Source organism: Ptychodera flava, chromosome 22 (assembly GCF_041260155.1).
Source record: "Ptychodera flava strain L36383 chromosome 22, AS_Pfla_20210202, whole genome shotgun sequence".
NCBI lineage: Eukaryota > Metazoa > Hemichordata > Enteropneusta > Ptychoderidae > Ptychodera > Ptychodera flava.
The window spans coordinates 2,715,516-2,740,920 of NC_091949.1; the positions used below are offsets into that span (position 1 = coordinate 2,715,516).

A 25,405-nucleotide genomic window follows, 5' to 3' on the forward strand; every position below is an offset into this window, starting at 1 on the left:
TATAAGGTATTTGGTAATTTCATCATTCTTTGAGATTAAAATAGCACAACACAATACTGAAAAGTAGCTGTAGGTGTTACAAGTAGTAAAGCTTGAACATATGTTATTTTGTTTGTTTATTATTTATATATTTATTTCTTTATTATTTATTTCAAGAATGCAAGAATGTTGTTTTCACTAAAGCATATATTAAAAGTTATAAGGATTATATATATATATATATATATATATATATATATATATATATATATGTGTGTGTGTGTGTGTGTGTGTGTGTGTGTGTGTGTGTGTGTGTGTGTGTGTGTGTGTGTGTACAACTTTGTACCTATGTAATCTTTCTTTTTGGGGGAGGGGGGCCACAAAAATTTTGTTGCCGATGATGGGGGGGCCACTAAAATTTTTGCTGGTGTTAGGGGGGCCTGTAAAAAATATATGCACCACATATTTTCTCTTCCAGCCCCCCCCCCGCCGTTAATTGTGCTCGTTCCCTATTAGGTATCTCTCCTTCGCCGCTTCGGCTGTACATTTCATTCATTGTTCATATCTTCTCTGCCGTGTAATTAAAATTTGGCCGATACATGTGGCCAGACGAGACTGATTTGACTATTTGCTGTACCAGTTATTTCCTTTTATTTGTTTTGTTTTATTATTTTATTTTTATTTAATTCGACACACAGATCAACGGGCAAACCCACTAACAGATCTGCGAAACAAAAAAAGTCACACCATCACAGGACAAATGTACAAGACAACCATAAAAGTGACACGTTACATTAATTTGAAAAAAACATACATGAATCAAAAAAGAGAACTGTTAAAATGACTGGATAGATTATTGCTATTGTTGGGTAAAAAGGAGATTCCGGGCAGCGAGGGTGTCTATAGCGAGTTGTGAGTCTAAATTCCTGATGGTTTTGAGCGTTAGTTGTAATGATGTTCTGTGGTGGTACAATTGATTATTCTTAACGTCACGACTCTACGTACTGAAGTTCCTATCTCTCATGGTAGCCATCAACGTCTCCTAGACAGAATTTAAAGATTGCCATCTGGGTTACAAACACGCTCAAACGAAAACTTTGGATAAAATTTATCATTTTTGCTATGTGGGGGTCACTGAATTAATAAATGAAAAATACGGCGCTGCTGCCGACGGATACCCAATAAAATATCGCTTATGTTCGATGGGTTTGATCTATCATTTAACATTAAGGCAGATGCACACTGTATTTTCAACGGGTCAACAATGTTTCAGGTAATAAATAACATACATACATACATACATACATACATACATACATACATACATACATACATACATACATACATACATACATACATACATACATACATACATACATACAGACGTCAACTGGTAACGTATCAGGGTATTCGGACAGCCTTGTCGATGTCTTGAATTCAATTGCTATTCGTTAAATTTGTGATGTTCCGTGCAGAATGCTATAGGCTCAGCGCAATCAAGATGATTAATTATTTCGCAAATAATCACCAGGAGTGCAAATGATGTTGTGCCATCTTCAAAACAATAATTTCAATCGTTATCTCTAAATAAAACACTGTTAATTGACCCTTTTATTGACTGGTGCCAGTGCGCTGTACCGTGACGACACGATTCTTTACGCAAGACTTTAATGATGTCAATCTTGTTGAACACGATCGGCAAAGTAAAGCTTCCCTACGTCGTATCCCTGTTTGCATGTTAATCTAAGAAATACATATGTAACAGGTATATCGCAGACATTGTCGACCAGCAAAGAATATGTATCTTCGAGTATACAGATGTCCATTACACTTCAAGTTTATTTTAATATACGTTGTTTTCTTTGAGATGTTTCCTTAAAGGAATAAAAGTGATACGATTGGCCGATGCTCATGAGTGATTCATCCAGAATGGTTAATGTATTGTATTGTGAAAAAAAAACAGAATCTGTATCTTTCACTGTTGTGCTTTCTATTTGCTGTCGTATGATGGTGTGCATTGCATTCAATAAGCTTCATGAGCAAACAATAATTGTTTACAATTGGGATTTGTGGCTTTAGTAAAAGAGAAACTGTTTTTGCAATATTTCAACCAGAAAATTTTACGACCACTCACTAAAAGTTCATCGTCAGTAAAATAACCTCCATACTGATTAAATCATTTGAAGTTGATGTACTGTCATTATCATGGCCATACGAACACACAGCGATGTCATTGAATAAATCCAGCCAAATTTGGTTTCAGAGTTGATCTCTTTTGTCACTAGCAATAGAGGTTGGAGTGGAGATGTTTTACCACCACATGATGCCACTCACACATATTCGTAAATAACCATGCCCATCACTTCATTAGTATAGCCAGACAAATTCGTGAGATGCATGGAGTTAGCCAGACCCGATGACGTCAGCGAGTCACTCTTTGGTGTTTGTCATGTATTAGAATGTACAAGAAGCATTGACTTCTTCATCTGAAAACCAAGTTATAATGCAACCTTGCAGCGCCATTTCTTTCTGGAAGGTTTCTTCCCATAAATATTCATAAGATATGACAGTGAGGCAGACTTGAAGGTTATTGACTGTAATGTCAAACAGACTTTCAGGTCTAGCCCACATAGCGTAGCGGTAGAGCTCTACAAGTACATCATCTGCTTTCACAATGATGTTACATGAACTTAAATTTAAGATAAAAGCCTTTATGGTCAATACATTACAATCCATTCTGGTTGTCTATTTATGACGATCTATAATGGAGTTCCCTCACCGAAAGCTAACAGTATTTCGAAGGGCTGAACTCACAAGGTATGATTTTTCAAAATACTGTACTCCATTACATTTATTTCAAAACTTTCAACGGGTAAAACCACTTTTTGTGTATCGCACAAAACTCCGTATGGTATTTTAGATATTTCTAAAAGTAGATTCTAGGGTTATCCATTCCTTAATATTCGGAGAACTTTGGTTTTCTCCCAAATGCAGTCCATTTTTTATCAGCTTTGCTTCAAGATGTCGATATCATCATTTCTAGAGATGAACAAAACCTGGTATTCGAATTTGTGCTGCTGTAAATGTAGCTCTTTCAATATTTTTTACGAATGATTGGTTTTTCTGGTTTGATTGCTCTGAATCTTGAGTCATGCAGCGTGAGTAGATGTTGGTACGACCTTTCATTAACGACCATCGCCTTGAGCAACGTTGCCGTCTCCTTTCAAAAACAGTCATATAAGTGTACAAAAGATCGTGTTTAAAGGCATATGAGAAGCACGATACATCGACTTCATTTGGAGTTGTACTTCTAGGACAGTCCTTCAGTAGTGAGGAGATTGTGAATTCAAGGCGATTTCTGAAAAGTCTTGTCACGCGCATACCCAGGGGATGTAATTATTTTTAAGCGAAAGCCAAATAGGGAAAAGTTCGTTTGAAGCAGAAATCAGTCTCAAAAATAAAATAAGTTTGAAAGAGAAACGGCTGATGGAAAACATATGGTATTTCTCCAACAGTGTCCCTTTTAATTTTTTTGAAAAAAAAACACGAATAGCGACGGATTTGATCGTTCAGATGGGCTGTAATATTATTTAGAACAAATATAATGTTTGAATTTGTGCCGAACTATTCTGAGACATACCTTCCAGAATACAGATTTCAAAATCTCAGCAAAATATATTAAAGTTAAGCGTGTTTTGGTATTTAAATCTATTGCCTTCTCGATAACGAAATGAGACAAGACTAAATGATAAAATAATATCTTACAACATCTTTAAAACTGTCCGACGGTTTATGTTTATTTTTTGTTAAACATCCATATTGGAAAGTGTGATTTTGTATCGATTTGTGTTTGACTTTTATGTTTTAGTTGGTTTCAAGTAATATTCTGTACATCCTGCATTCGGCAGACTGTATCATGTATTCGCAGACTGTATCACGTATTCGCAGACTGTATCCTGTATTCGCAGACTGTATCATGTATTCGCAGACTGTATCACGTATTCGCAGACTGTATCCTGTATTCGCAGACTGTATCACGTATTCGCAGACTGTATCACGTATTCGCAGATGTAAAACCTTGATTACTACGGGAAAAGAGTTGTTCATTTGTGCGTCTTAAATTACATTCTCGGAATTATGACGGGTGTGGATGTATACTACGTACCTTGCAACCGTCAAAGTTAACGGCTTGGATAGGACAGGTTACTTATTGCTTGTCAGTAAACGTTCTGATCAAATTGATTTTTACCCTTTCCGTAAGCTTATGACAGCTACACATTAGACAACACGGAAAGTGTTATGGATGAAGACAGTGACACAAGATTCAACTTTACATATAGAGTCACCTGCTAGCCGTTAACCCTCGTATTATTTTGCCTTGCCATCGAAAGAGATTGCTAGCGAACAAATTTAATTAAAATGGTCAACCCTTTTTATTAAGGCCGATAGAATACAGAGTCACTGGGAATGAAAAGTAATTTGGCAGGTGTGTGAGCTAAGCTAGGCTCAATTCTAGATTACGCTGACTTACAACTGTTCTGTCAATGTACTCCGGTTGAATGTCAAGTATCAGTCTATGTATTTTGTTATTGTTTGTGATCTTAGAATGTGATTTAGATCGAAGTGGCTACCTAATTGCAGCATCTACAGGCTCTGACTTTCAGTTCGTCAAACCGAGCCCGAAGTTCATGAGAATGAAACTCGTTTTGAGAGTTATTTGGAATAGTTTGGAATAGCAGACCTAGTGTTTGCAGTGGACCACACTAAAATTTTATCAGATCTTTTAACCGCTGACGTATTACAATATTAAGACTTGATTATTCATTAAACCTGTACGGTCTCTAAGAGCACCGCCAAGGCTACATATTTAAAAAATTCAAACTAAAAGTAAAGTCATGAACATTAAATCTTTCGAAAAAATAAACTAGTGTAAACATACCATATCAAAGTGTAATATTAAAGAACACGATTGGAACTAATTTGGGATAATTGGATCATCATATTTTTCAAATTTCTCAAAAGTGTTAGGTGTCCCATAGTTGAATATTGCAATATTACAAATTACTCATAAAAATAGTGTATAACTTAAAAAGAAAGGCAGATGAGATAACATTTGCGGATTAAACCGACATAACTTCACCATCCAATTATTCCAAATTAGTTCCAATCATGTAAAATACAGTTTTCTTTAAAAATCGTGGCTGAACTACAAGCAAGAAAAAATTCAGATATGTCACTGTGACCATGATTGACCATGATTGACCATGATTGACCCAAGTAAGGCAATCCAAGTCTAGCACCAGATGAGTCGATAGGAACTCACAACGAAACATATGTTTAAGGTTCCGGATAAGAAATTGCTCCTTCCACGCAAATGCTAAGCATGTAAATCTTTCAATGTATAAGTACTTGGACAGCTATAATGATAGTTTTATTCATTTAAGGGAGCGCAGCACGCAACACGTCGTATTTTGCTCAAAAATCACTTTTTTGCAAATATCCATTCAATTTTAATTAATTTATTACACCAAGATTAAAATATTGGTTGGATTTACCTGTTAGCTTCTCAAGCAGTTGTAAGTTGCGTGTATGCAAATCACCCGATTTCCTGGCTTCTTTTTCGTCCCAATTTCAAAATTTCCAAAGAATTTAACTCCACTCTTGCTCGGTCAAATTTTCTGAAATTTTGTTCGTTAAATGCTATATAAAAAAAACACTCTTTTGTTTGGCATTAAAGTTCTTACGTTCTGAATAAGAGGCTATTTAAATTCTGCTTATCATGATTTTAAACACTTTTTTGAGTGTCAGACTTTCAACCCTTGCCATTTTTATCATTTATATCAAAATATAGGTTTTTACCCCAAATATACACCCACTTCATCCTTCGAGTAAACAATTGCTACATACTAAACTTTACAGTCTCTGCTTTTTGAAAATATATAGTATGAGGGGGTTTCCTTGTCGTCTTTGATGACAAATTTGCTTTGAAAAAAGTTAGTTGTCAACATGCAGTCCCCACTCTTAGAAGTGAACATTATGTGTAATAAAATCAATTGAGGACTAGAATGTGAAAGAAAGTTTGACAACAGTTATTAAACATGTTTTGCTAGAAACCTGTAGCATGTAAGATATTAGGAAACTGAGTTTGAAAATGTTTGTATATTGTTCGTCACATCATCCTCGTATAAATACATGTAATAGTAAATCTGGCGAAGTGGGTTTCTTAAAGGGACAAAGTCGGCCATTTTTTCATGAATTTTGTTTGATACGAGATACTATTTATATTGTTTGACATGTTGAAAGATACTATAAATGAATGGGTGACCATGCGTATATTCGACTCAGGTTTTAGACACGATACATGAAACCATCACGAAAATGAATTAATGGTCATGACCATTAATTCATTTTCGCTATGCTTTCATTTAATTTGTCTAAAACCGAAGTCTAGTATATGCATGGTCACCCATTCATTCAGTATCTTTCAACACGTGAAACAATATAAATAGTATCTCGTATCAAACGAAATTCATGAAAAAATTGCCGACTTTGTCCCTTTAATTTACACGCTTCCAAAAATACGCCACTCACTCACTCACCCAAGAATGGTCATTCTTTATGTTGATTGAATTCTCTCTTGTCGTGGATGCTAATTTGATCTAGAATCACAGATTCATTATGAAGGTGGATTGTAATCTCTAAGTATAATCCACGGAACATTTCTGTTTGAAATGTGAGACATTATATTTATTAAAAAGTAAACAAGCAATACAACTGGAGTCAACATATCGCATAGCTGAACTAATACCTGAAACTACCATTCACGCGATTTTAGCCATTTCTCAGATGATCACATTGCATCACGGGAGATAATATAACTCTCCTGATGCCTACACGTTACATCATATGACATATTTCTAAGTTCTCAGTGCTTCATTGGTTTGACATAGAAAAGGTTCAGTATATAAGGTCACTGGTGCAGACTAGTCTAATCTGTCTTGTGGTTTGTTTGATTGTTTACCACAGGGCATCACGATAAATCAGATTAGAATTCAGCTACATTTACCTAAGAGCGATCTTGTACCAATTATGATTCGTCTGTTCATAATGGACGCCCGCTAATTTCTTTTCATTTTAAATGCATTCACCTTTTTAGGATAGACAATACTACGCCTGGGGGCTTTATTTTGAGTTTTAATAAACGGCAATTGAGGATGATGACATCATCAACCCTGTAAGCGATACGCCAACATATCTTTAGGCCACAATAGTACAAAGGCACTTTTTGACATTTTAAAAACGAGAAAACAAATCTTAAAGGATCATACCTATCTGAATCCCTGATTTGTCTGAGATAAAGAAAAATCACACTTACCCTCAGGTTCACCTTTCAGCAATATATTTGGACGATAAATCAAAACTGAAAAGGCCAAATATTTCAAAAGTACCATACAAATTTATCTTGGTATTTACCGCTCGGCTAATGAGGTTTATGCGACTTTCTAGATTCAAATGACCTTTGCAAGGGGCTAGCTTACCATGACATTTGCAAGAGACTAGCTTACCATGATCATTTCAGGGGCTGGCTTACCATAACCTATGCAAGAGATTAGCTTACCGTGACCTTTGTGAGGGGATAGCTTACCATGACCTTACCATAAACCTTTGCAAGGGGATAGCTTACCATGACCTTTGCGAGGGGCTAGATTACCATGACTTTTACGAGGGGTTAGCTTATCATGACCTTTGCAAGGGGTACCTCACAATGACCTAATTTGCAAGGGGATAGCTACGCATGACCTTTACGAGGGGCCAGTTTTTCATGACCTTTGCAAGGGGATAGCTTACCACGACCTTTGAGAGGGGCTAGCGTACCTTGACCTTTGCAAGGAGCCAGCTTATCATGGCCTTTGCAAGGGCTAGGTTATGGTGACCTTTGGAAGGGGCTAGCTTAGGGACTGGTCAGTTTCTTCGGCCTGGGGGGCCGGTGGATTCATGGGGGTCACCCTGTTTTTGACTTTGGTGATAGGGGGGTCACCATGTTTTTGAAATGCCCAATGGGGGTCAGTGTGTTTTTGAATTTTGACACAGGCTCATCATTGCCTAAAATGCATCGCGTCAGCCATAAATTTCATCATTCAGTTGCATTTTTCGGCGCGCCCTTCGGGCGCGTAACTTTAATAATCAGAGATATTTTTCAGCACGCCCGACTTTAACATATCACGCACACATATATCAGAGATATCTGTATGTTCAATATTTTTCAGCTAGCTTACCATAACATTTGCAAGGGGCTAGCTTACCATGACCTTTGCAAGGGGTTAGCTTACCATGATACTTACTAATTGATTATAATTGTATTACAAGTACGTTGTTTTGATTTCTCGTATAATGCAAGACTAGTCTAAAAAGTGTCTTAAAGATGGCAAAGTCATATTAGTGTCAATGGCCACAACATCTTTTGACATGGTCGTCGTTTACATTATTTAATGCTTTTGTTTTTAGAGAGAATAAATTATACATTGTCACATGTTTTTGAATTCCTGCAGTTCGTGACTATGAAACGAAGACATATCTTATGAGTGATCTTTTATATATTTTGAACAAAATCGTTTGAGAAAATATAAGCTAATAGCAAGTACACCTATTCTGAGAAATAATGCATTAAGAGAAATTATGTGAAAATAGGGAAAACAGACGAGGTATTTTTTCTGTAATAATGAAATGGCATAGAGAAAGGAAGTGGAAAAAACACTAACAAAGTATTCCAATTAATGATGTTTGGGTGAAGTCGACATTCAGTGAAGCGTCTTCTCCAACAATCCTTAGGAGTAGACAACTATTAACAGCAGATTGTGATTTTTACGCGCGAACAAAGCATGTTTGTATATAACTGGTGGTATGGTAATCGAAAGTGTCCAATATAAACAGGCAGGTCACTGACAGCGTTTCTGTACCACTACAATGTCATGTCTTGACTCGGGTATTCGAATACTGCGGTTGGAAATGGAGTTCATAAAACATTACAGCATGTACAGTAGCTCTTCAACAATTGGCCTTTGACATGAAACGCGTCACCGGAAATGAAATCTAAAACCTCTACCCCAACGACATATTGCACATTGAAGAGAAATAGAAAAGGAACGCTCTCAATTCCTTCAGGTGATAAAAATCGTCATGTGCAAATGAAGAAACGTATATGGCATTGGAAGAGACTAATGCAAATTTCAAAAATCTTATGACTAAATCCCAAGGCAGCTACCACTGACTATGTTTCCGTTCTATGGTTTTGGGCCAACCGTGAGATGCGCGGTGACTTCTTGCTTTCCACTCATGCATTAAGCGTACCATCATTACTAAGCTTACAGCCAACCTTCGGGTAAGCCATGGCTGTTCAATTGCCTTCAACTGTTTGTGAGCCGTCACTGCTTTGTTTCTGAATCGTGTGTAATTCAGGAAGTGAAATTAATGAAAGCTTTTGCATTTGTCAGAGTAATATCACGGAACGTTTGCCTGTGCGTATGTACCCATATCGTATGGTTTACGAGTCATCGCGATATATGGCAAGCTATTGCTAAATGTTCAATATATCCTTGTGAAAGGTCTACTGTTTCTGCATGAGTTTGCAAGAAATATCGCCATAGTGATTTGCGCTTACGTACAGTAATTTGTAAAACATTACTTGCATTGCAACTTACGGTCGATGTTGTTTTCGTTGCCAGACGTGTAGAACAGTGATTCAAGCCGGTGAATTGAGTCGAATTTGTTAAATTTCGTGAATGAATGTGCAGTAATATGATTTTGTACTGGGTGTAAACCAATACAGCATGTCTTACTCCCTAAAGTCTTTCGAATAGTTTACCCGAGAGGAAGACCTAATTTACCACTTGAGGTTAAGCTTATGTGAAAAACAAATGGTTCATTTGCAATATACGGTACTCACTACAGATTTTCATTCGTTTTAATTCAATCTAACGTCACTGTGGGGACTCATGGATTGTCGTGTGTGATCAAACTTTGCCAGATAAATAGGCTCTTTACAAGTCAAAACAGTGACTACTAACATCGAAACTCTGCAATTACGATTTGTTGCCGGAAAATCTTTCATGAACTGAGATTACGCTCTGAGATTTGCTGAGTAACTTAACTTGAAAATCTTGCTTAGCCTGAAACATGAAGTTACAGACATATGGAGATTATACTAATAAATCTGTGTGAGTAGAGTATGTTTTATATCAGAACTCAATTCATGGGATGTCTTGTTTTGATTACATGGCTTGGATTGCTTTAAAGCGAGTTAACTGTATCAACTACCGAATGAATTTTATTACTTAATTTCAATAAGCCGGTTTTTAAACATGAAGAGATAAAGTTAGATTTTACGAATAATTTGGAATACGGTTATCTTTAATGTTAGTAAATAATTTAATGATTTCTGTCTGCTATTTTGGGTTTTGATTTTTCGAGACTGTCCAAAATTTGTTGTTGAAAGGCTGACTTTGAATAGTTATAACCGTTTGTGGCAATGTGTAGTGATGCAATCCGATCAGGAAAATCGACATTTTTAAAAATTACAATTTTATCGTTCAGTTTGAAAATTAAGCTTACTTAAATATTTTATACTAATGTTCCATTTCCACTCTCCTTTTTCCTTGATACAGACAGAAATAACATTAATTAATTGAGTCATGATGATAAATAATTTAATCAAAAAAGGTCATGTTTATGGAAACATAAAAAATCCATAGTGTGGCACACGTGTTTTATTAAAGGTGTACAAGTCGACAAATATTTCATTGAAAACATATTTTAAAAGACTGACTAGTTGCATATTTAAAATTAGCAACACGACCTACGTTGATTGAGTGAATCAGGAAAAGTTCGTTTTCAGTCCTTTTGCCCTTAATCAAACTTACGAATTTCAAACTACCTGAGCCTTGGTGAAGTGTCCATTCATATAAATTGAAATAGCGGATTTTCTGAGCAAAAGTGTTTTGAAATAGTGATAGGGTGTATGCTTATAATCAGTTGGAGAAGTTCGTATTCATTCTATACTATCACCTCTAACCCCTGGCATGTTGATGAAAATATGGTGCTGAAATAGTAGATAAAGTTTGTGTGTGTATGTCTGTGTATGTGTGTGTTTGCCTTGGGCAATTCTATTAAATACCATTCACACATGTAAAATATACATCATTAACAAGTTGCCTCAACAGTAACGTCACAAGAGTTACATTCGACACAAGGACAGGACAAATAAATTCATATCCAAATCAATCTGCTTTACGACATCATCATCAAAGTATATAAAGTATAAAAAGGAATAAAATGTACTTGAAGCAACTGTGTGGTATCGGGTCACCAAAACATACTAACAACAACTAAATATGCAAACAATGACGTGGTATTAGTTAGTACATGAACAGTTCTAGTGCATTCAACAAGTTGTACGTAATATTATCAGAGCATATATTGGACTTTCCCAATTCTATTTAAATGTAAATTATGTCGCCCTGATCATTTAATCTTAATGTACAATCTGCTGTAGAGAATTAATTCTTTTTTTTGAATCATCAATATTATTTCGGTAAACTATCAGTTTAATAAAAATGTCTATCAATTTAATTGTTTTTCTCAAAAGTGAATGCAAATTGCTTTCATACGAAACGCTCTAGAATCTCCTGTCATTTAATTAAGGTAGATTTGGAAAACTATGCTGTTATTCGATTTGAATGATCTTTAATGTACGTTGTGTCGCTAATTGACACTGACAAATGCTTTTACATAACGAAGTTACAAATTGTCAGTGTTTAAACATTAGTTAAGTGTCATTGTAAATATAAGAGAGGGAAATGGTGTAATGTTTTGGCATGAAATGTCACCCAGTAAGTGTTTTGTCATGAAATGTCACCCTGTAAGTGCTTTGTCATGATATGTCACCGAGTAAGTGTTTTGACATGATATGTCACCCTGTAAGTGCTTTGACATGAAATGTCACCCTGTAATGTGTAACCTAGTAAGTGTTTTTACATGAAATGTCACCCAGTAAGTGCTTTGTCATGATATGTCACCCTGTAAGTGCTTTGTCATGATATGTCACCGAGTAAGTGTTTTGACATGAAATGTCACCCAGTAAGTGTTTTGACATGATATGTCACCCTGTAAGTGCTTTGTCATGATATGTCACCCTGTAAGTGCTTTGACATGATATGTCACCCTGTAAGTGTTTTGACATGAAATGTGACCGAGTAAGTGTTTTGACATGAAATGTGACCGAGTAAGTGTTTTGACATGAAATGTGACCGAGTAAGTGTTTTGACATGATATGTCACCCTGTAAGTGCTTTGACATGAAATGTCACCGAGTAAGTGTTTTGACATGATATGTCATCCTGTAGGTGCTTTGACATGAAATGTCACCCTGTAAGTGTTTTGACATGATATGTCACCCTGTAAGTGCTTTGACATGAAATGTCACCGAGTAAGTGTTTTGACATGATATGTCACCCTGTAAGTGCTTTGACATGAAATGTCACCCAGTAAGTGTTTTGTCATGATATGTCACCCTGTAAGTGTTTTGTCATGATATGTCACCCTGTAAGTGCTTTGACATGAAATGTCACCGAGTAAGTGTTTTGACATGAAATGTCACCGAGTAAGTGTTTTGACATGAAATGTGACCGAGTAAGTGTTTTGACATGATATGTCACCCTGTAAGTGCTTTGACATGAAATGTCACCGAGTAAGTGTTTTGACATGATATGTCATCCTGTAGGTGCTTTGACATGAAATGTCACCCTGTAAGTGCTTTGACATGATATGTCACCCTGTAAGTGCTTTGACATGAAATGTCACCGAGTAAGTGTTTTGACATGATATGTCACCCTGTAAGTGCTTTGACATGAAATGTCTCCCTGTAAGTGTTTTGACATGATATGTCACCCTGTAAGTGTTTTGACATGAAATGTCACCCAGTAAGTGTTTTGACATGATATGTCACCCCGTAAGTGTTTTGACATGAAATGTCACCCAGTAAGTGTTTCTCTGTAGTAATTGATACAAAAGCTCTAAAGTTTACATTGGTCTCAAGTGTATGTTGCTTGATAATTAAGCTCACCCACTCTTCATTTGTATGCTAGGGTTTAAGATCAGTGTCCCGTTTTTCACTGAATTTTTATTCTATTTTTACTCTTTTACTCATTTTGTAAAAATCCAGCTTTTTTCGTGTTTGATCTTTGACTCCCAAATAAAAGAAATCTGTTACTCTAGGAGACATTGCTGAACATGTAAATTTATTTCTCAATAATTGTCTTAATTCCGGAGACACAGTTTGTCATGAAAGCATAGTACGCGCATATAACTACGTAAAATATGACGTACTTCCTGGTGTTTTGATAAATTTTGAGGCGATTCACCAAGTCTTCTCGGTCGCTGTATTCAATGCGAGCTATGAAATATCAGCGGTATTCAATTACAGCGGTAGAATGTAAATGGTTGCTTTTGTTTGGATTGTTAATTTTCAAATGTCGGCGACATCAAAATATCCCTGCGGATAATTATTTTGCAGCGGTTTTTATCACAGTACTAGTTTGCAGTCATACATCACTTTTGAACCTAAAACACTGCATCCTACAAAAAAGCTGAAGCAACCTGGTTTCATCCTCTATGTTCTATCTAAATCGCATTGTACCTTTGTCATTGCAATCAATTGGCTGTACAACCATGTGCTACGCAGAAAGCTTCATTAATACACCCAGGAATATCAATATAAATTCGTTGAAATATAGCTGACAATTAGACAATTACTAAAAGGAAACCACTGTTAAAATGCTGATGTTAAAAAAAACAGTAACAGTTTACGTTGGAAATACTGGAATGAACCGCGTTTGAATTTCGAGGATTTTTTTGGTCTTTTGGGGGTATTTTTTTCGAACGATTTAAAATTATGTATTGATTCTTTCAATATATGTCTCAGGTTATGGGAAAGTTCATTGAAAAAGCCATGAAATGTGAGTAACGGTTGTTGTGTTGAAAGTGACAGCCAGTATAACGAGACGGACAGTCAAATAACAGGCAGTCCTTAAAAGCGGCCTTCACTCACATTAAATTAATGAGAGAATGTGGCAGGGTTGAGTAAGACAACATGAATTGGTGAGGATTTCGAAAACGCCATGACGTCCAATTACGTTTACACTCCAATTCATGTATGAGATACCCCACTGATCGAAATAGTTCACATAAATGGCAGTTGCTGATTGGCCGCCGTTAGTGTGACTCTCTTCGATCTGCGGGGAGTTGATGGTTCTAATTGAAACGGCAGAGAATGGTAATGAATGGGAAAGTTACAAGACAAAGAAACTAACAAGACCAAAACTGCTCTGCTCGCCAGGTAACGAGTGATACATGACCATTCCTCAAGTTTTACGTTAATGGAATAACGTTTCAGCCGATACAGACAGATTTGTACATAAATTTGTTGTATCATATTTTAGTATTTTTGCGACTGTATCTTAGTATCGACAAGACAAAATTGAAGAGGGGATTTCATTTTTCAAGACCAATCTACAGTCAAAATAATGAATGTGTATCCAACTATAAACAACTGCATGTCTTAAGATTATACTTACGTTCATTCCATTGTCAATGAAAACAAGTTAGTAAACAAAAGCGTTAGACGAATGGTTCAAGACAATGTATCATATTCATTGTACCTTTTATTTATTTATTTATTTATTTATTTATTTATTTATTTATTTATTTATTTATTTATTGATTGATTGATTGATTGATTGATTGATTGATTGATTGATTGATTGATTGATTGATTGATTTATACTTTTAATCAGCGGTCGAGTTACTCAATGAGTAATTTTCATCGAGGCTCCATTCATCATAGACCCTAAACAACAATGTTAATGATGAGAGAAAGTATGTGTAAAATTAATAAGATGTTAACAAAGGAACATGTAGTTTGGTAAATCATCAAATCACATCTTCCCAATATACCGACAAGAAGGCTTTACAAACAATACATTTTGGACTAAGAGTAGACATTCTAATAAGAAATTCTACGCTGTCATTTATGGTTCGGGAATGTGATCGTTATCGTCACTAACTTGACAAAACAATTGAACTGCTTGAACAAACTACGTCAATGTGTACTGATGTTACATCTACTTTCAAAAGGTCCAGTCTGTGTTTAAAAGTCAAACATAGTGATATTCATCATCGATTGTGAAAATAAAATATTTATTATATCTTGGAAAATGTAAATCAAAACCTGATAATTTGGTCATGGAAATGAGTGGCATCCCTATGCTCAAATATTGCGAAACAATATACACGACTTAATCCAACGAATGAACACTGTGCAATTAGGAATAAAAAATCTCTTTTAATCTTGCCTTGCTTTCACCATTTTTGCACAACTATTTTAATCCAAGATGTGGCCAATATTATAGTGCTTTGTCCAAAAATATCAAATCATAAAACACACCTGAGTCGATAGGGCAAATTATTAACAATTTTGCCCTACAAAACAAGCTATATCAATACTTATGTTTATGTACTTTGCTTGAGGTGGGAGGTAAAACGTGCATGTTTGTACAAGAAATGTTGATTCACTATACATGGTAGTCTATGAGAAAAATCGGAACATTTTTTTCCAATATTAAACTAGCAATATTTGTTCATCTATAGATATTTGATAATTGATATAAATGTACTTCATTAGAATAGGGTGGTTACAAGTGCATGTGTGTACAAGAAATTTGAATTTGGAATTTAACCGGAAATGGGGATTCACTTTACATAAGACTGTATGAGAAAACTATGGATATTATTTTCCAATAAATATGAAAACTATGAATAATTTTCTGATATAAAACTAGCAATGTCTGTGCATTAATAGACATCGGATAATTGATATTAATGTAATTTATTAGAATTTATTTTCATTTCTTTACACTTTTATTGAGGGCCGACTTACTATACTGTAATTTTCATCGGGGCTCATTCAGAAAAAAATGAAGAACTACAGATCACAGAAATACATGCAAGAAGAGAGAAACTACAGGGGAATATTCCTTCTGATATAGTCTTTCAAGTTACATTTGAAGGTATAATGGCCAGTACTTTGATATCTGTAGGTCAGGCATTGCACACTTAGAACCCTTGGAAGTGAAACCAACGTAGACCAGCTTTTGAAATACATCTTGGCAAACAACAGTCCTTCCGATACGCATGCCGTGTAGTATTATCATGGACATTGCGGTTGAGAGTAAATAAGCTAGATAAATATTGTGGACAGATTCTGTTCATACATTTAAACATAAAAATTTCCGTAAAGTAACAAATATACTGTCTAATTTACATAACATTAAGAATAAGTGGTTACAAGTGCATATGTGTACAATATACGGTATTTTCAATCGGGTGCGAACCCACAACCTACAAGAAATTTGATTTTTGAATTTCAGGGGATAGAGGGGAGGGTCACATTTTAGAAAGGAGCATCAGGCGGGAGGGTCATATTTTAGAATGGGGCATCAAGGGGATGGTCATATTTTGCACGATGGACAAACCTCAATTTCTCCCGCTCCGCCCCCTACTCATAATAAATGACGACTCCCTTAGATGGTACTTCATAAGCACAGAGACCTCAACTATTGCCTTTGCATGTTACTCACTCATTTATACTGTTACTTCGAAAGAACAAACACAAATGGATTTAAGAACTTAGGGGATAGCTTTCACCTGAAAATCATGGAGGTTGGTCATCCGAAATTTGCATTTTTGGGATTACGAAGACATGTATAAATAAATTGCTATCTTTCTTTTTGTAAACAAACATAGATGATACAAAAAATCCCACTTTTTCAAGCTGCAATAACATCAGTCGTGTTACGGGACAAACATTTTCCTGCTCAAAGTATCAACTGTTTGAGATAAATATAAGCACCTGTGAAGGTCTGTACCGAGGTGTGTCTTCGTTGAAAGGATATTTGAATAGGTTGACGAGAAGGACTCAAGATGGAGGACGTATGATGAACTCGTTGCCAAATTGCCGGCTTGAAAGCCAGCTATCGATTATGTACACCGTAAAATCTATCCCATGTACTAGATACCAAATGACATGACGTCAAACGGATCGGCGATGAGCAACTGCAGACGTCAACAGAACAATTTCGCTTCTTTTTGATCGATCATTGATATCTGTAGTTGAAGAATGATTAATATGATAGTGAAGATGTATCAAAGAGACAAATAACTATTCCCAGTAAAATGCAAACTTCTTTTACTGGTTGCGAATGAGGTAACAAGGGAGTATTATGAAGTTTCGAATCACATGTGAAATAATTGAATAAACAGTTCCGTTTGGCCTTTACGCTTTGTATGCAGATACAGGTCGTTCACCTGAGACAATTTGACTTGAGAAATCGGATGGTACATACATTGACTGATTAAAAAAAAGAAAAGAAAAGAAATTAGATATTCAAATTCAAGCGATAGAAAAGACATAGTATAATTGGGAACTGCATGTTCCCGCCTTCCAAATGAATTGTTGCCATTTTAACACAATGATTTGACACCATATACAGTACATATGTAAATCAAATTACATACCCCGGCTATTTCCAGCGGATTTTAATTGTGTCCAGCTGTATATCCTATGTACAATATTATTATGACAAATTTCGAAATCCAGAAATAATTCAAAAACAATTTACAATGAGTGTTTGCAATAAATCTCCCAAGATTTCATGAAAGCTTATGGCTTCTTGCTGAAAATCCTACGCTTTGCTGAAGACGTCCATTCACATCAGACATTTAATTACAAAGCAACTGCCATGGCCAGTCAATCGTCTCCAAAGAAAATCATTACCTTCGCTTGTTTATCTTGGGCTGATGTCATGAACGTGTAAAATCAGTGATACTCGCCCATTATAATGTTTCTTTTCTCTCTTAATTTTATTAGTATGCTAACTGTGGAGACAGTAATGAAAGTGTTCACAATGTCAAACTCGTTACTTGGTTTTAGGAATAACAGTAATCAGTGTGGCCATGCAGAACACCTCATCAGTAAGTGAACTCTCTCTAATCACTTTTTGATGGACTAAGTGCTGTCTCAAAAGATCGCTCGACTGTATGATGTCTCAATTCTTGTATTAAGGCCAATCGCTGGCATATATCAATTGTACTCAATCCTATATCTAAGGGTCACGAATAGACAAATGACAGAATACTTCTCCTGTTCTTAACACTTTCATACAAATGCCTACTTTTCAACACCATCATTAATTGTGATGTGTCTAGTAATTTCTCCTTCGTTCACAATTTCTTTCCGTCAAAATAATCAATAACTCTCAAACATGTGATCCATACTCTGAATCGAGAAAGATAACAAAAACCATATACTGACATCGATGACGGATGATGATGATGATGATGATGATGATGATAATGATGATGATAATGATGAGGAGGAGGAAGAGGAGGAAAATTTTCAGGGTTGACGAAGCTTCTGTAAATGATCATGATCCCTTGTCATAAATGTGCATTAATCTGTTATTCCATTTACAAAGTCACCCTCAGCAACAGAAATACGATGAAGTTTTGACGCTGGACTTTGTTTTCTCTTCTACGCAATACATTTGTCAATCAAATTAAACCTGGCCCAAGCGAATTTCCTCAAAAAATACAAACATATCAACAAACAGAATATCAGTGAACGATACACTCATGGATGAACAGAAATTAATAAAAGTCGGAAATCAGACATGTTTCTGGCTTCAATCTGTCTGTTACTAACAGAATGTGGCTTTCAAATCCACGTGATCACTTTGGAAGAGCAACACTGGAGAACTTAATTGAAGACAGTTATCAGTACTCGTCCTTTATGAACATGATGTGTTTCTCACACATGCAAGAATCGATCCATACATACTACTCATCATCGTTTCAGTACCCTATTCGTGAAAGTTAATTCAAAACACGTACATTTTTAATTGATCGTGGAATATTTACCGGTGCTGAAATGGTGACATGCAGTTTCGTTTGAAGATCTTTCGGGGAAAGTATCGATTAATTAAACAAATGAAAAGGTTTATTTGAATACATTGATGTGAAAGCATGTATTTTCAAGTTATAAAGTTTTTAAGCTGGCGAGCACGTCCAGTAATAGTTATGTGAACATAAAAAATGTAACGAAACTTGCCAATATTTTGGGATGATAGGCTGAATGTGTACTCTTTGAATTATGTTGTTATTATTACATAGCAAACGAGAGATGGCGTAATGGTTTGAAATGTTGATAATTGCTACAATTTCAATATGCATTGGTTTTGCTGAAAAGAAACTCTACGTTTCTCAACATTGGTTTGGTACAAGACTTTCTTTGACTCGAGGAGAAACAGATAGTCCATCTCCATGTTACAGGAAAGCAAAGTGTTTATATCGGTTTTGCGGGCTGGTATCCAAATACAAAACGGAGAAAGAGCGTTGCACATCGCTCTCTCAGCAAATTTGATATTAAATTCGCCCGCTGGGTCAGGAATGTCCGGGCGACTTCATTTAATGATTGTTCAGCTAGAGGGAACTGTGCAAACCTTTTTTTACTCCACTATAACATGGTTATTTGAACATGCATTGACCACGTGCTGTTTTCTATCGAGATCTTGAGTTAAAATTAGATAGTTTTCCTTTTTTAAGGCCTAGGGAGCTGGATAGGCTATGAGAGTAGAATGACCGTCTTCGTTGTTATGGCGCGGTTGATATTAGTGGGAGAGCAAGATAAATCAAATACTAATTTGTGAATTGTTAAGTTTCGTCAACACGGCTAATTTGTTCGGTGATCGCTTCTCTGTAATAACATTTTGACGGTGTGACCTGTCTTGCTATGACAACTCACCCGTAAAATCAACTCACTGATAAGTCATTGGCATTAGCAGAGGACTATTAAGGCGTTACTATGGCAACCGATGACAGCATCACCATGAATAGCACAAGGAATCACAATAAACGTTCTCATCACAAACATCATTATCTCAATATTTTCCACGCTCAAAAGTGGTCACTGGTAATTTATCTAGCAAAAGCTTTTACTTGAAGCAACGTGCTCATCGGAACAACTCTCGCTTGAGTTTTGATCCCCGTAGAATGTTCCTCTTGGATTAGAATGAGCATTCTTTATGTTTTCGTGCGCGACAAAAATGTCGGGTCAAAGTCTTATAAATAAGTTGGACGGCTTTTTGCGGCAAGAATCTGAAAAATTCTATGATGTTGCATGTTGATCTACTTTTAAATTGCCATCTGACACCAATGCTGTGCAAAGACGCTAGCTTCTCGGTGTGACGTGTGTTCAAGCTAAGGCCAAAAAAAAAAAAAGAAATGTTTCTGGTCAGCGCGCGCGTCACTTGAACAACAGCGCGTCACCCTTTTTTTTCCTGGTTGAGGCCGGCGGCTGTGGCAAACTACATACTGATTACTATAACACCAAACCAAAACGGCTGAAGAGAAAGAAATTCTTTGGGGCACATGATCAGTGACTGCATGAACAGTTTAAATGTTACTATATTGATAAAACTACAAAACTCAGTGTTATCCCCAGGCCATAGCGGTCCCGCTACGCTTTCGCATCCCCCCCCCCCCCCGCTACGCTTTGATTCTCCCCGCTACGCTTTAAAATATTCCCGCCATTCTTAGTTCACACGCTCTGCGTAGCTACCAGTGATGCCTGCATTGTCTACACATAAGCGCTCACTGCAACTTTTAACCTGGTGAAAGAGTTGAAGGTGTGAAGTATGGTATGCATCAGATAAGTTGTCAGGAAGTGTTGAGAGGAACGTTAAAACAATAGAAGAATCGGCTGGGTTGTTCACAAATTTTCATTCCAGAACGACTATTACGACCAACAAAGACAGTATACATCGCGGACAAGTGTTCACAGAGGTAGGCGGTGTAGCACTAGCAGGGCCTTTGATCACATTCCCATGCTTTGATCAACGAAATGGACCGCAAAAGAAACAAGAGTTGACTGGTGAGGTTGATTATGATTGTACAACGATGAGTTTTGTCTGAGTACGATCACGATCGCGATCGAGTTCACATTGCATAAATTCAATATGGCGGCGGCCATGTTGGTCGACAGGTTCATAACGTGTTGACATTGATCCTGGCGTCGCGTGTGGTTCCACTCTGACACGTTCTCTGAAAGATTTTACACCTGATTTTCGAGGGATTCTAGTTGTACTTAGTTCATGTCTTGTGATCATCTTTGTGGTATTTTTAAAATCAAGAATCGAACGACGATATCCAGTGGAAGTAGAAGTTATGTGGGGGGGGGGGGGGGGGGGGGGCCGCTGGTTGAAATCTATCCCCGTGATGAAAAATTATTCGCGGTGTTTGTCGTTCAAAAATGATATAAAATTCAGTTGCATTTGAATTGTGTAAAGCTTAAACTTGTGAATTTTCCTCTTTGTTGGCAAGTTTTGACAATTTATTAGCAATATATGTATTAATGAAACTCCAATCAGACGAACCATTTCTTGCTCTCAAAGTTTCAATCTGAATCTTCTGTTTTAATTGTAATTACAATACTGCGATGATTTATTTAAGTGTAATAAAGATTTTCCATGATGTTCAAACTGCACACTTTTGTGTTACCATTGCATTTTGTTGTGAGTGTACATGTATGTGTGGATGCATGTGCAAGCTTACATCCATATGCAAATATAAATTAATGATATGCAAATGATTATGCAAATTGGCCGCTAAGCTTTGGCGCTTTAACTGACCCTGCTCCCTCCCTTGAGGAGGAAAAAAAAAAAAAAAAAAAAAACGCGGTCGCCGCACCATTTTTTAAAGAAAGGCCTGACCAGAAACATTTCTTTTTTTTTTTTTGGCCTAAGTTAGAGAGACGGTGTAGGTCAGGTTTCAGTCTCTCTCTTGTGAAAACTGGCAATCAACACCACTTAGGCACAGAAATAATCGATTCGGCTAGAGTTACATAATTAAATTGGACAGATTGACAATAACTTCTCTGCAATGAATATATTTGTCCCCAACTGAATTAGAAAATTCCTTAGCCATGCGGCGGGTAGATAGGTTTTGCCTTCCCCTGGGTTGTTAGAGAAACAGTAGCAAATTCTGGTGCAGACTAGACTCAACGTTCTGCCGATAAACGTCATCGCAGAATTTGAAAATATGGTAAAATCCGTCTGTGGAGCACTTTACCTCTAGATCATTGGATTTGTTCGTGTTAAGTTGGCTTATGAATAATGACGATGAAGATGAAAACGGGGACTACGTTACCGAACATAATTCATGAAAACGAGGCGATGAAATCTCAAACTGGAAAGCAATATTTGATAAAATATTGCAAGTAAGACACTTGAGTATTATACAGGCTAAAGCTGCTTCACTGGATTCAACGATGTCATTTTGTACACTCATTGTCTGGACAAACCACTGAATCGATCATGCACGAAACCTTGGCGACAATACAGGGAAATAACCGTGAAAAATTCAGGCCTGGTACATTGTGTGACATACACGGCATACATATATATGGATTTGGCCTATTTTAGTGATGAGAACAATAAAATCATTCATATTTAAAATATTTTACAGGTCATTGCTTAAGGATGCGTAATTACCATACTATATGAAAGTACACACAATTCAGCTGAGAGTAGACACGGACGGGAAGAGAATGGATATTTTGTGTGGTAGAGATATCTTACATGGAGAAGAGATTAATGTGCATAGATATGCACACAGGGACAGTTACATATCAAAGATACTCACCAGTCGCCAAGGAACTTCTGTCATCGGTTTAAGTATCCTTGAGAATTGAGCTGTCCCTTCGGGCCCTGACAATGTTGATTAGTCGTTCAAAACCAGTACAATTTGCAGTAAGACGGGAACAATTGAATTTCGCCGCTTAGTAACTGCCTGGAAATGTTGCACAAACAGTGTGTGGATTATTCAAGGAGTCAGATATGCCAAATGATCACCTCAATTGCTGGAGAGGAATAAAGATCCGGGAAGAACTCAAACTCAACGGATATTTTGCGAGATTTCTGTTACAGGAGAACATGCAGTAAGATTGAAACAATCCGCAGATATAACCCTGCATTGCTTGGTGAGAAAATCAATGTACAGTTAGATCAAACCATTCTCACCAGAGGGGCTGACGCCATATATTAGTGTATCGGAATGTGTGTCGGGGAAGTACAAAGTGGGATCTCCTGAAACCATCGAGTGACTACATTGTTGTGTTTCTCGTTTCCATCATTAAAAAGGAAATAGCCTATATACCCTAACGTTTTATGGAGTTTTACTGCCAGTGTGTTAGCTTGCAATCTATGCTGTTAAATGGCTGTTACTATATTTTTTTATTTGACCTTACATGACCTCTACTGAATCTATTCAACGCTCAAAGATATTGGAAATAGAATTTATAAATTAGAGTAAATTAGGGCTAGGACTCCATCCGAGCCTTGGCCGATTCCGTAAAATTTATGACAGAACTTTACGACAGAGATCTTGAATGTCTTTCTATGTCTTATTACATGCAGTTCTCCGCGTCACTTTACAAATACACTATACGTTTGTTACATTAAAACGAAATGTTGACATGTTATATTAACAGTCAAACGACTCTTTAAAAATCCTAAAAAACGATATTGTCACATGAATACCGTCATGATTGCATAACATATGTTTGTGAAATTTCTAGAATAAACAACACAAGAGATTAATCTCACTTTCTTACCAACTAAAATAAACTTTTGCATAAAAATTATCAAGTATTATAAATCGAAAATTTAAACCCTAGCGAAGGATGCCTGCGGCCATGACCTTAATAAGTTATCGTGTTGTTTTCTTTTGCCCATTTGAGTCTTTTAGAGTAAATTAAGTTTCGCTTTATACTTGAGTCTCCTTCCCCGAGAATGGCACGTATGCTGCTAAGCTCTAAATGTATACAAAAGCTGAAAATATGTTACTGCAATAATTTGGCCTGTATTTAAAGGGATAATGTCGGCCATTTTTCATGAATTTTGTTTGACATGAGATATTGCTTATATTGTTTGACATGTTGAAAGATACTGAATGAATGGGTGACCATGCATATATTCGACCCCGGCTTTAGACATGGTAAATGAAACCATCGCGAGAATGAATAAATGGTCACGACCATTAATTCTTTCTCGCGATGGTTTCGTTTAATTTGTCTAAAACCGGGGTCGAATATATGCATGGTCACCCATTCATTCAGTATCTTTCAACATGTCAAACAATATAAGCAATATCTCGTGTCAAACAAAATTCATAAAAAATGGCCGACTTTGTCCCTTTGAAAAATCGGGCTTTTTACAATTTTTTGCAATCGAATATTTATGATGAGATGTACAGTTTTTCGATCGGACTTCTTTTCCTACGAAATTCAGAGGCTGGCAGTTTTTGTCAACATAGAAACTATTTTATTTTCTTTGGTTTTCTGTCAATACCTTGTGTCCCAAATTACCAGGAATTACTTAACGGACTGTGTCGTGTTTATATTGCCTTGGGTTATTATTGTAGATGACACTTTGGTACATTTACTTGGTACATTGCAAACTCTATACAACGTTTTTAACGGCAAGGGGATCAAACACGAATCTGTTCTGATGATATACAGGCATATGAATAATTAAGACAGATTGAAGCATTAAAACAGTTGAAACAGTTGGTCATCTATGAATTTGTGAAGATTGTGGATATTGCAATGAGTTATGACACGGTACAGTACACATAGCTCTGTTTTAGTAACAAAGATTTAAACCTATCGTGTCTTTCTGTCGATGACCCTTATTCAAATGGTGTCAATTCGTTCATCGATGACGTCATAACTCTAACGGAATCTTTGTTCTTGTTTAATGTAATGTTTTCGTCGTCACGATATTTATCAATAGAATACACACTTGAAATTTTAACTATAAAAACCAACGGCTTCATATGGATAATTTATTTTGTCAGATGAAGTGACACATACTTCAGAAGAAATAGCATTTCACATGCACTAATACGACTGCATTCTGTCTCATTTTCCAATAAAAATCATCCCAGTGCTCAATGAAAGTAAACTGTATTAAACTACTAGATCTGCCTTATGCATAAATTGTGAACTTTGGACGAAAAAATCTTTATGGTAAAACATTTCTTATATGCATCCATAGCGAGTCATCCAACATCTACCATTAACATTTCAATGATTCTCACACTGATCAAATTAGCTTATTAAGTAACGCCACGACAATTACACTTTTGAAAAATATTAAATGTCAGCGTTAAAGTAATAATTCTCTAGTGTACTGCAGTTGACAAATCGAAACGCATTCACAATTGGAATACTGCGCAAATACAAAGCAGAAATGGTCGAAGAT

The 25,405-nt window shown here is 36.3% G+C and overlaps 1 protein-coding gene across 5 annotated transcripts in view; it reads right to left on the reverse strand.

The window, feature by feature from the left end:
- LOC139122459 (adhesion G protein-coupled receptor L2-like) overlaps positions 1 to 25,405 on the reverse strand; it is a 117,918-nt gene that overhangs the window by 68,140 nt on the left and 24,373 nt on the right. The window contains exon 2 of one of the 5 annotated variants that reach the window (XM_070687847.1): positions 22,785 to 22,931. The exons of 2 other annotated variants lie outside the window; for them this stretch is intronic. The gene's annotated coding sequence lies outside the window, so the exon portion shown is untranslated. Of the gene's footprint in view, positions 1 to 22,784; positions 23,140 to 25,405 lie in introns of those variants that run through there. 2 more of the 5 variants (XM_070687846.1, XM_070687844.1) reach the window with 2 other exon arrangements.